General features: G+C 36.5%; 1 protein-coding gene across 5 annotated transcripts in view; it reads left to right on the top strand.

The window, feature by feature from the left end:
• The first annotated feature begins 6,654 nt into the window (after nucleotides 1-6,654).
• Nucleotides 6,655-10,000, top strand: part of LOC143035743 (hepatocyte nuclear factor 4-gamma-like) — a 37,941-nt gene continuing 34,595 nt past the window's right edge. For 2 of the 5 annotated variants that reach the window (XM_076202659.1, XM_076202656.1), the window contains exon 1: nucleotides 6,655-6,775. The gene's annotated coding sequence lies outside the window, so the exon portion shown is untranslated. The remainder of the gene's footprint in view (nucleotides 6,776-10,000) is intronic. The other 3 variants (XM_076202657.1, XM_076202658.1, XM_076202663.1) reach the window with 3 other exon arrangements.

The raw sequence follows: 10,000 nt of genomic DNA, 5'->3' as shown, positions 1-10,000 counted from the left end.
TACAGTATCCGACTGGTTTTATCCAGGTTTGGCACGCGTGCCAAGAGTTACCCACCTCTGATCTAGATGGTTCAAAATAATTGAACACAAATACGGTGTTCATCTGTTCATCTGTACTGTATCCGACTGATTTTATCTCCAAAGTAACCTATAAACAAAACACCTCCCGAAGAGGTTAACCAATGGAGATTAACTCTTTCAGTTATTGTTTTCTCATCTTAATTAATTCATCATCTGTAATCCAAAATCTTATTTGGGGAAAGTCACAGGACAAAGCATCGAATGTGATGTTTACATTGCGGTAATCGGTTATGTCACTTTGGTTGTTCATTTGAGCTCGGCAAAGACTGAAGAGCATCAAGTTAGCAGTCGTTGGATTGAAAACCTTGTTAGAATACGTATCCTATATAAAAACAAAAATAGAAAAAAAGGAGAACTATAATCTTAATAGAAAACTAGAAAATATAGATCATTTGGTTGCAATAATAGGCAATTTATTAGGTAAAAGACAAAACGTAATCTAATTTTTTTTTCTTACATAACATTTGGCCAGCTGGCATTGTTATCAGACGTCGAAATAAAACAAGGTACAATACGCAATATGTATTTATATAAACAAAGAAATAAAAAAAATCAGAAGAACCATAATTTTAGTCAAATTTAGAAACTATAGGTAAATTCTATTGCAGCAATGATTATCAATTTATTTTAGGTAAAAAACAAAATATATTCTAACTTCTTTCTTTTTCATGAGCGACTTTTGTCCAAACAGTAGGCGGGAGACATGGATGACCATTCATCCACGAGGAGCTAAGATAAGAGGGAGGGAAAGGGTGGTGGATGGGAGTGGAATGGGTGGGAGGGATTATATGCCTTTGGCTTGGCTACCCCCCATATAAGAGGGAAGAACCCCTTGGTATATAGAAACCATTCGTATATAGATAGACTCTTGTCTATCTGACGGCACTCTCCCTCCGCAATCCACATATCACGATGTCATTTTCACGCCACACGATACCCATAGTAACCCCACTTTCCCCCCTCAGGGGAAGGGTGAGATGTCCACCTACTGGCTGGAGGGCCGTGACGGTATGACCTTCGTGGACATTCCTGAGGTCGGAACCGCCGGGGATCCTGCGAACGACAGCATCCTTCCTGCCTTCCTACCCATGATGGGGAAAGACGACTCGCCGCCGAAGGAGAAGAAGAAGTGAGATTGAGGATCATCTACATCAGGAACATCGAGGAGGAGGAGGAATCCTTGAAGAAGAAGAGTCCTCGAACAGGGAGAGGTGTCTTCGAAGAAGTAGGCCGAGACTCGAAGTTTTTCGTCGTTCTCAGGCTTGACTAAAGAATGAAAAATATATACTACTTTGAATCTGTTTCCAGTAAACGAGTTCTTACTCTGTTGAATAGCATCACCTGATGACAGAATAAAAGCTAATTGACCTGGGTCATAGTCAACATAAGAACATATAAACAAAAGGACATAGGAACATAAAAACATAAGAGCATAAGAACATATGAACATAAGAACATAGGAACACAAGAACATAAGAACATAAGAACATATAACATAAGAACATAAAGAACACAAGAATATGAAAACATGATAACATAAGAACATAAGAACACAAGAACACAATAACACAAGAACATAAGAACACAAGAACATAAGAACATAAGAACATAAGAACATAAGAGCATAAGAGCATAAGAACATATGAACATATGAACACAGGAACATAAGAACATAAGAAAATAAGAACATAAGAACAAAAGAACATAAGAACATAAGAACATAAGAACATAAGAACATAAGAACATAAGAACATAAGAACATAAGAACATAAGAACATAAGAACATAAGAACATAAGAACATAGAAACATAAGAACATAAAACATAAAAACAGGAATATAAGAAAAAAAGGACATAAAAACTTAAAAACATAAGACCATAAATACATGAGAACACAAGAGCACAAGAACATAAGAATGGGGGATACTGCATGAGACCATAAGGCCTACACTATGTAGTTCCATGTCCATTATCACTTATTATCCCTATCATTTGACCCAGGAAGGACTGGGTTACCTTAAAAAGAGGAAGAGCCAAGGTGGGCAAAACGAAAGAAAATCAACACAGGTGGGGATACACCAATAGCCCCCAATGTCCCTGTGGCGAAGTACTGACGATGGTCTACGTCAGTGGTTCTTAGCCCCTGGGTCGCGACCCAAATTTGGGTCGCCAAGCCATTTTATTGGGTCGCTAAGCCATTTTATTGGGTCGCTAAGGGTTTGCAGAAAATAATTATTTTCCCACTACAAATATATTATAATTATATACTGTAATAATTAAAATACATGATGCCTAGTTTTAGGATTCTAAGCAGACCATGATTAAATAAAAACTCCAAAGCAGAAAATTTATTTGTAGGCTTGGGTCGCGATGCTTAATTTGTGCAAAATTTTGGGTCGCGATTCTTGATTCGTGCAAAATTTTGGGTCGCTGCCAAAAAAGGTTAAGAACCACTGGTCTACGTCCTCCGGGAAAGTCCATTGGGTTCCCACTGCTCCGACCAAGACCTTAGGGAAGCAAATGAAACTGCCCTTATATGGACACGGTTCTGGTGCGACAAGATATGATGACCTCTTAAAGCATCCAATTGTTTCAGTGCTCACTGCATTGTTACTAAAACTATTCCACTCACTAACCGTTCGCTTAGTAAACCTGTTCTTGACTATTTTCCTCTTAAACCTAAATTTGTCTAATCTGAATCCATGACTACGAGTCCTGCCCTGGTGTCTTAATATGATGACCTTTCCTGCATCACCTTTGTTAAAGCCCTTGACCCACTTGAATATCTCAAAGGAGAAAGAGGAAACTGAGGAGGTCGAAGAAGACAAAACCACCAAAAGTCGTCGAAAATATTTCTGTCACTCGAACTAATAATACCCTTCTAAACTAGAAACTACTAAATAGAACTCAGGTTATCTAACCTTTCTAGATATTGGTAGCGTTGTTGTTGTTTAATTCTCAGTATCAGAACTCTATCTAGAATACCTAGCCGAATCCGGGGTACAAACTGATGAATTATAAGCAACTAAATTTGAGCAGTACTTTAAGTGTTAGGATATCTTAGTTTATTATTGTTGTAGACAAAATTATACCCTGATAGAATATAGTAGTATAGTCAATACCATATTCTTTGAATTTATAGGTGCAAAGATATTATTGCAAGAAAACTGGTGTGGCGTCCAACCCTTATCAACTAAATTATGTTACCATGTTAAAGGAGTTGACTATTGAATGTGTCCAGCTATGTATATTCATAGACATATATATATATATATATATATATATATATATATATATATATATATGTATGTATTATGTATGTATATATATTTATGTATAAATATATATACATATATATATAAATATATATGCATATATATATATATATATATATATATGGTGAAAACGTAGAAAATACATACTTCTAAGTCTGGTGTTTTCTACGTTTCCACCATTATGGTTCCCGGACTCCAGCTTTTTTCGGACATATATATATATATATATATATATATATATATATATATATATATATATATATATATATATATATATATTTATTTTTGTGTGTGTGTGTGTGTGTGTGTGTGTGTTTGTGTGTGTGTGTGTGTGTGTGTGTGTGTGTGTGTGTGTGTGTGTGTGTGTATACATATATATATATATACATACATATATATATACATATATATATATATATATATATATATATATATATACTATATACATGCTAGTGTGTGTGTGTGTGTGTGTGTGTGTATATCAGGAGAATGGTGCAAAGAGAAACCCAGGATGTCGCAGCCTTCTTCACAGAGTGTTTGTATGCTCTGTAGAAAATCCTGTCGAAAAAGAAAAGAATAAAAGTGTTTTTCGACATCCTGGATTTTTTCTACACCACTCTCCTCAACTATTTATCTATTCTTATATTAAATATATATGTATATATATATATACATATATATATATATATATATATATATATATATATATTTGTGTGTGTGTGTATGTGTGTGTGTATGTATGTATGTAGCAGCAAAATAAACAAAAATATGGTAAATATGCAGTCTGTCCTCGCGCAAAGATGATGATGTCATATCGTCTTGTGTGAGAGCCACGTGACATGATGTAATCGACTCCGAGAACATTCCAAGCCAATTAGAACAAATATCATAGACTTAGAATTTAATGTGAACATAAAATAGGTTCCCAACCTTTGTTATAGTGTTATTTACTAAAATTAGTAAATCTAACTGGATTTAATCAATATAAAACCTCTGGAATTTTCCTCTCCTTCTCCCTTCCACCTCCAGACTGGATAAAACTGTCTTTTCGTAGCTAAATTAAAGTCTAAAACGTGTGTCACTATAAGAAAGGTTTAGTTTTAAGTGAAAATATGTACTAAAGGAAATTTCATAAGTGTTTTTTCGTTGTGAAGAAGTAAATTGCTTGATTCAACAACGTGTGATTTATTTACCTCCTTGAAGCTACGCTGTATTTTTAATAGACATTATTACTTATACACCTGCACATGCACAAAACATAGGGAGTATATTATATAACAGTGTTGATATATGATTTAGCATATAAGCATTAGGTATTCTAACCGTTATGTCAAGATTATTCACGTCATTTACCAAAAATATAAACATAAACTATAAACCGGAGGAGAAATAACGGTCGCAAGCGGACAGGATGTATGTTTGACCTTGAGGTGGAAAGACACCGTCTCGCCAACCACGTTGGTCAGTAAAAAGAATAAACTTCTAGTAGAGGGAGGCAAGACCTCTTGGACTAGAGCGTTTGGGAGCTTACTGGATGACACAGTTCAGTCTGTCCATATATGTGGTGAAGACATTGAAGTCTTGGAAAGCTTTACATACCTTGCTAGTGCAGTTCACAACAGTGGTGTGTCCTGTCATAAAGTCCTCTGTAGGATTCCCCCATGGTGTTATAATGGACACACTCAACCAGAGTATAAGTCGTTGTCGACATTTACGTAGGAAGACTAAGATTCGAATCTTCAAGTCACTTGTTTTTTCCCGTCCTGTTGTACGGCTGAGACATGGGCATTGGATGTTGACTTGAAGAGGCTTCTCGATGTCTTTGGTACCAAGTGTCTACGGAGAATCATGGGGGTATCGCTGGAATAACTTCGTATCAAATCAGAGACTATACTATGAGACTCAGTCTAGGCCAGCTGCCATCAGCATAATCCGAGAACGTCAATTCCGGCTATATGAGCATCATGTGGTACGTTTCCCTAATGTTCATCCTACTCACAGGGTTCCTGTCTCTAAAGGAAGTAATCCTCGATGGGGAAGACGAATTAGACGCCCACAGAATTCATGACTGGGGCAAGTTCAACCTGTCGATATTTGTTTGAAGTGGGAAGGAAGGTTGTCTGCATGAAAACTTGCTCGGATAGACTTCGGGGGCTGGCGTCGGCGTAGTGAATGAAGCAACTTGTCCCTTGGCGTAGGTTTCTAATTGATTATGATAATGATGATATCTAATAGGGAATTAAAGTGGGAATTTACTCTCGGTTTATAATTTAAAGAAGACATCTCGAATCAACACTACAGGGAGCATGAATTATCTGACACGAACTAGGTATTTATTATACAACAGTCATTCATGTAATAGATAAGATCATATAACCGTGTGAGAATTGCAGTTATGTCAGCATTCACTTATTCTTTTATTTTTATTATTTTTTCATTTGATTAGTTGTGATTTCTTTGTCCATAGTTTATATGATTTCTTTGTCTTTTCCTGCGTCGTTTCCCTGAAGAAAAATTAGATATTATATGTCGCTTTGTCATAAGATATAGTGGAATAGAAATGTGTATTCTATTCATAATGTAAAGAAGAAACTTTAAATTAACAACATAAAGTCTGTGACTCATGTAATACTCACTACATACATTAGTCATTATGAGGTAATTAATTATACCAAGTGATATGAAAGACAAACAGAAATGCGCATTCGATTCATATTGTAAAGAAGAAACTTCCGACTAACAACGTGGAATGTACGGTGCGTCACAGCACATGCACAAGATATTTTAATCATTATACAATAATCACACTACTTAATATGAAATATAAGAAAATGTTTCTTTCATATTGTAGATAAGAAATCATAAATAAAATCATGAAGTTTATGATGCATCAAACACATATTAGTTATTTCAGTCGTTAATTAATATCTATGTACATCATGATAAATAAAAGCTGAACATAAAACTGCTTTCGATTCATATTGTAAAGAAGTAACATATACACGACATGCAGTCCACAATGCATCAAATACACATCAGCTGTTTCAATCGTTAAATGATATTTATTTACATCACTTCAAATAAAAGCTGAACACAGATTTGCTTCCTATTCATATTGCCATGAAAAAAAAAAAAACATCTATACGACATGCGTTCCATGATGCATCAGGCGAGCGCTAGAAATTTCAATCTATATTTAATTCGTACAGTAGCTAACGGGTATGTGCAGCATACTATATTCGTACGAAGGGCTTACAGTCACTTGACTAGGTGATGCTCTTCGTATTCCGAGCCGCGATAAACGTTAGCTCGTTATCTGATACAGCTGAGATAGAAGAAGATAAGCTACCTTGGACGTAACCGGCCTCCACTGCGACTTCTGTCCTGGAGCTTGTCACAGAGTCGTGTGAACTAGAATTGGTGATTAAAATAATACGTGGTCGTCGTGTTAGATCGTGACTTGTCGTGATGTGCCGTGACGGGACAAGAAAATGTGTCGCTTATCGGGAGTTGGGGAAGAATATGACACAGCATGTTGATATGTTCTTGTGAAGAAAGTGTTGTGTGTGTGTTTTCTCTCTCTCTGTGGAGGAAAGATTAGGTTCTCATTCGTAAAGTTCAGAACTTACTGTGGATCACGGTGGCAACGAAGAAATTTCTGAAGATATGAAGTGATGTCAAAGTTATGATGATTTGATACATGAATAGGTGCATAGAAAATAAGGCAGAAATTATGAAATGTAGAATATTAAGTAATGAAAGTAAAAAAAAAAAAAATCTAAATAGATTCATAAATATATATGAGTTCATAAAAGAAAAGTAAGGGTTATACTGATTTGTGTATAAATTGAGTGGAATAAAGAGTGCGTTCATGAGAAAAAGTACACTCATGTACATATAATAAAAGAAAAGATGAAAACGTACATACGTACGGACACACACAAGAATGTGCGTATAGACATATTTACACAAGCCCGTCCAAACTATAACGCGCACACACACAAACACACACACACACACACACACACACACACACACACACACACACACACACACACACACACACACACACACACACACACACACACATACACACGCACACACACACACACACACACACACACACACACACACACACACACACACACACACACACACACACACACACACACACACACACACACACACACACCACACACACACACACACACATACACATATGTATGAAAACTTTGAAAATGAAGGACAATGAATAGCCATAATCAAAGACTACAAAAAAAAAAAAAAAAAAAAAAACTTAGTTGTCCAAAAAGCTCAATTGACAAGCGAAGCCCATTCTGACAAGGAGTATCCCATGGGAATGGTTGACATGGATTCAAAACAAAATGTGTTAACCTGAGGACAAATAAGTTGTGAGTAGAGTGTATATGAGGCACACAGACTACGTGCCCCAGCCCTGAAGAACACACATTCGTAAAGGACTATCGGTGTACCCTTCTTCAGGAAGGAAAAGTTTCATTAGTGAGTGAAGTAAGACCTACTCATGAGCTTCCTCAGGAGGAAGAGGTTCCACAAGGAAGTGTCCTACGTGGTAGTCGGTACTTTACCTAGAGAACGTACGGACTGAAAGAAGTTTACGCCTCTTGGTGACGTCATGTCGTTTGGTTTTCTTCGGAAGGGAAATGGCGAAGACTGCAGTTGATTATCAACCGATTAGTTAACGTATTTTTTTTTTTTCGGTTCTCTGTTTCCGATGGTAAATCTGCCTTCATCCTAATCTAGATCGATTTTAGGTTTCCTGTAAGAAGGAATTTAGGATCTTGAGCATAGTTCGGAGATCAAGAATCCTGTACAGAAGCCGTAACAGATGGGAGGCTGGTAGGCATACCCTTCCACTGCTCCACCACAGCATTTTGTCGATTATATTTCATCACCAATAACCAGCGCTTCTATCCTTGGGTGGTAATGGAAGGTAGTGAAAGGAGGGTAGGTAGCAAAAAAAAAAAAAAAAAAAAAGGGTATTTGAAGATAAAGCTCATCAGCATTTTTCTTTGAGCTGAGGCTAATTCCCCATCATAAAAGAATACCGCCCGACTGTGGTCCGTAGGGGTGTCACGGAGTGTGTTTTGTCCAAAAGATGATACACCATCTTGTACTCGGAGTGACCCGCTCTCCTCTTCGCCTAAGAGCTTACCTGGATGTATTTGAGTCTTTCACAGCACAGCCTGTGTAAGTGCACTGGTGGCGTAATCGGGAGCGTGCTGGTCTCACGTTCGCTTGGTTGTGGGTTCGAATCCCGCACTTCCCTTCGAATCCTAGCAGTGACTCAACATTTCAAGCCACAACGGCTTCGGCCGCAGCTACTCACCTTTTGTGGGTTGTCATCATGGGATGAGCACGTTATGACCTATTTTAGTCGGGAAAAAGGACATTTAAGATGAAATGTCCTTTTCTACCCACTTTCAACACAAAATCCTTGTCCCATTTTCACCTGAATAAAATCACCTGACGTTAGATTTAACAAAGAATTTGAGGTGCGTCATTATACCGTGGGCCAGGTTTGATTAATTATATCCTCCATCGAATACAATTTGTAAGTCAAAATGAAAAGGTTATTGCATTGCAGTCACTGATATTACGCAATAAATGCATGACTGTGGTATAATGGATAATATTAACAACAAATAGAATTTTCTGAAGTCACTTAGAAATCTATGATATCCGTCGAATGATGAAAATCTTACTTGGAAAATATTCTACTTCCGGTTCACATTATCTGTTTTGGCGGGATTTTATAATTTTTCCCGACGTTATGACGTCACAGTGGAATTTCCATAGACTGTGACGTCACACCACGGGCGGGATTTTCAACCACGACATATTCCTGTGTAGCGTGTTATATTAATTTCTTATTGATTGATTGATAAGTCGATTTAATTACATATCTATTCTTATCTATTCTTTTACTTTATCGGTTTACTTTAAATAAAGCGTTGAAGAATTCCTTTAACAAACAGCTTCACTTCTCGTTAAACGGACTACTACGCGAGGACGTCTTGACGTCATCGACGGCACAATACTATGCAAACTCACCGACAAAAACAAACTGGTTTAAACCGAACTAAAATCCCTGAATATTGTGATCTCTCTTTGGGTGAGGTCAACACATACACGAAGTCAATAGAATCAAGAATCTTGTAAATCATAAAAAAAGAAAGGAATGAAATATGTTTGTGAGGTTCACAAATGCGAAATTTTCCTCCTCAGGACAACCCTGTAACGTCATCATACGGGTGTCATAAGATAACACCTCGTGACCTGCACTGATTGAGTGAATGAAAGAATGAAGGAATGAAATAATAAGTAAATGAATAAATAAATAGATACATATGCAAATACATAAATAACAAATAGATAAGTTAATAAATAACTAAATGAATAGATAAACAAATAGATTACTAAATAGATTAATAGATAGATAGATTAATTAATATATAGATGAGTCAAAGTTTGATGAAGTTAGTTTAGACATATGAAAAAATAAATTAAATAAAATTGCAAAAAAAAATTGTGAGTAACAGAAGTAGATGTAGTGATCTCGACAGAAATATAAAGAATGAGGTGGATGGATGGAATGTGCAAGGC

Source organism: Oratosquilla oratoria, chromosome 19, assembly GCF_046742065.1.
Source record: "Oratosquilla oratoria isolate Oo_2021 chromosome 19, ASM4674206v1, whole genome shotgun sequence".
Taxonomy (NCBI): Eukaryota; Metazoa; Arthropoda; class Malacostraca; order Stomatopoda; family Squillidae; genus Oratosquilla; species Oratosquilla oratoria.
The sequence above is the reverse complement of the archived record's forward strand: the minus strand, read 5'-3'. Positions and strand labels throughout refer to the sequence as shown.